At 44.7% G+C, this 3,400-nt stretch overlaps 1 pseudogene; it reads left to right on the top strand.

The window, feature by feature from the left end:
* The first annotated feature begins 756 nt into the window (after positions 1–756).
* Positions 757–1,566, top strand: LOC101327704 (large ribosomal subunit protein uL11-like; annotated as a pseudogene).
* The last annotated feature ends 1,834 nt before the right edge of the window (positions 1,567–3,400 follow it).

The following is a 3,400-nucleotide window of genomic DNA, read 5'->3' as shown; positions in this document are numbered from 1 at the left end:
AATAACTGTTGCCCTCCTTTTGAGAGCTTACTATTTTCTAAGCAGTGTGTTAAGGACCAACTTATTTAATGGATTTTTTTCTTTTTTGTCTTTTTAAGTTTTACATTTGCCATATTGGAGTAAATGCTTGACTTTTGAGCCAAAGTAAGCAAAAGCAAAAAAGATAGAAATGTATTTTCTGAAGTTTTTTTCCTGCAAATTAGCTCTGTTACATTGTACAGCCACCTTTCTAAGCCCCGATTTCTCATCTCTTCAGTGGAGATATGAACAGCTATAGGGTTATTGGCTGACACTGAGCATTCAATAAACAATAATTAGTATTATTCCATTTTGCAATTTGGGCAGGGGTGGTCAGGGAGTTTGGGTGATAGGTAAACAGGTAAAAGACATCATGGAAAGTCTGAAAAAAATGTAATAAGGATAATATATTTTAAATATATTATTCTCTTTTATACTCTGTGAATGACTTTTCCCCTGATCAATTGGTGGTATCTCTATGCCTTGGGGAGGTTTGAGATTCTTATAGCAGGAATGCAAAAAGAAAAAAATGTACACATCCAGCTTTTGACTTTCAAATTTCAGCTTCTATGAAAACAGTCTTTAGAAATCAGAGGCTGTAGAAAAAGAAAAGGATTTTGTAAATTCCTATCAGTACCATTAACATATCAAAGGTCAGAAGATCAGACCTGAGCTCTGAGCCAAGGGTACAGAGAACTGAGGTTTGACATAAGGGGTGTCCTTGCTGCACAGAAAAGATGGGTTGTTTTACCCTTCCAAACTAAGAGAGTGCTATCAGAAGACAAGACAGAGGTTGGAGGAGAAAAGATGACTTACGTGTATCCTGGCTTCTCCGTTCAAGGCTGAGATCATGGGTGGTAGATAGACTGAGGGAAAGGAGCCCTGAAAGGACAGGGAAACTGTAACCTGCTCCTCATGAGACTCAGCCACGGACTGTCACACAAGTGGCCCCTGCCAGCACGTACAAAGGAGGAGAATGAAAGTACAGCATGGGCCTTTCAGCATTCAGAGGATGCCAGGACGCAACTTTCTCCAAGTGTCCCACGTTGGGGTCATCAGACACCAGTCGCCTCCACTGTGCTGCCAAGTTCGACCTCAGTGAGATCAAAGTCATAAACCTGGAGTGCACTGATGGGGACGTTGGTGTCACATCTGCCCTGGACCCCAAGAGTGGCCCCCTGGGTCTGTCTCCAAAAACTGTAGGTAAAGACATTGCCAAGGCAGCCGGTACCTGGAAGGGTCTGAGGATTACAGTGAAACTGACCATTCAGAACAGACAGTCCAGACCTTTTCTGCCTCTTCCCTGATCATCAAAACCCTCAAGGGACCACGAGGGACAGAAAGAAGCAGAAGAACATTAAGCACAGTGGAAATAGTACTGCAGATGGAATTGTCAACATTGCCAGACAGATGTAGTACCAATCATTAGCCAAAGAGCTCTCTGGAACCATTAAGGAGATCCAGGGGCCTGTTGTGTTGATGGCCACCACACTCATGGCATCATAGATAAACCTCAACAGTGGTACAGTGGAATGCCCAGCTACTTAAGAGCTGCAAAGGGAGTTATTTCAATAAAGGATCATTCGACAACTAAAACGACACCACTACAGCATGGTGATCAGGCAGAGGGTCTGCATGAGTGCTTCTGGGCCTCTTCAGCCCCAGAGTGGCAGAAGAGGGACCAAGACATCTCCACACATCCTCCAGAATGTGGGTACAGCTGAGTTGAGAGTTGGCTGCCATAGTAAGGGATGGGCTGGCTGACTAACCTAAGCCAGTGACCAGATGAGGGATGTGGCTGAGACACAGGGTGGTCTGCAGGGCCACCAAAGCCAAGGTAGGGGCAATGTCAACTGAAGAAAAACACACATCTTAAAAGTTGCAAGTTATGCTTTATTCAGGGACCTTACTGAGGACTGTAGCCCAGGAGATGCCCTCTCAGATAGCTCTGAGGAACTACTCTGAAGAGGTAAGGAAGGAGCCAGGATATACAGGAGTTGTTGCTGAAAGAAAACAAAACAAAACAAAAAAACATGTACTTGAACATTAAAAGATTACTGCTAATCACAAAAAAACGACATCTCACGTTAATGATGTTAGTGCTTTTCTAGGGGAAGATGGAAGAGTCTGGGCTCATGAAATTATTCCTTAGATATGCATCTTAACTATCTAGAACCAGTATCCTGTTTTTCTCCATCCTGAATTCCCCCCAGGGTGCGCCGTCAGGGCGGCTGAAGTGGCTGATGACTTGATGGCCTGGAAACGTTTTGTTCACTGGAATAGCAGGCAACATTCTTTGTTTACTGAAATGACAGGCAACATTTTTTTGTCTGCAGCTGGGAGCAAGTCAGAAGGGAAGACCCTCCAGCTCTGACTGAGCTAGAAAGAGCCACAGTTTCTCCAAGCACAGAGGTCAGTAGTACAACCAGCCAGGTACCCAGAGACATTGCTAAAAACGTCAGCACCAACAGTCTTAGCTCAGGCTGCCGTAACAACAGACCACAGACTAGGTGGCTTGCACAGCAGATATTTATTTTCTCACAGTTCTAGAGTTGGGAAGAACCAGCTGATTGGGTTCTTGGTGAGAGCTCTCTTCCGGGCTTGTAGATAGCAAACTTCTCGCTGTGTATTCACATGGCCTTTCCTTGTTTTTGTGCATGCAGAGAGAGAGTGAATGAGTTCTCTCTTCTTTTTCTTATAAGGCCGCTAATCCCATGATTGGTGGGATTAGCCACACCCGTGTGACCTCAGCTAACCCTAATTACCTTTCAAAGGCTCCATGTCACATACCATCACATTGTGGGAGTTAGGTCTTCAACCTATGAATTTGGGGTAGGGGGCACAAATATTCAGTCCATGACACCAACCCTGATAACAGGTGTACAAATGTAAAGCTCACTCTCTCCTGTTGCCTCAAGCACCTGCCTCTGCAATGAACCAAGGCACCATATTGGAAAGGAGGGCAGGAAACAATACAAGATTCGCCATTTACCTTAAAACAAAAACAAAGCAACTCTTTTAAACTAAAACCTTTTTCCTCTCCAAAGAGACTAAGATACAGTTAATGGTCAGTATGAAGGAAGTTGATGAGGAAGATTTGGTCAGTTGTAGAAAAACAATAAGCCACATTTAACTTTGCATACTGAACGTAGTTTGATAAATCACCCATAACTCTACCATGCTAAACATTCATTACATCTTTTTTTTTTTTTTTTTTTTTTTGTGAGGTACGCAGGCCTCTCACTGTTGTGGCCTCTCCCGTTGCGGAGCACAGGCTCCGGACGCGCAGGCTCAGCGGCCATGGCTCACGGGCCTAGCCGATCCGCAGCGTGTGGGATCTTCCCGGACCAGGGCACAAACCCGTGTCCCCTGCATCGGCAGG

Source organism: Tursiops truncatus, chromosome 6 (assembly GCF_011762595.2).
Source record: "Tursiops truncatus isolate mTurTru1 chromosome 6, mTurTru1.mat.Y, whole genome shotgun sequence".
NCBI classification, from domain to species: Eukaryota; Metazoa; Chordata; class Mammalia; order Artiodactyla; family Delphinidae; genus Tursiops; species Tursiops truncatus.
The sequence above is the reverse complement of the archived record's forward strand: the minus strand, read 5'-3'. Positions and strand labels throughout refer to the sequence as shown.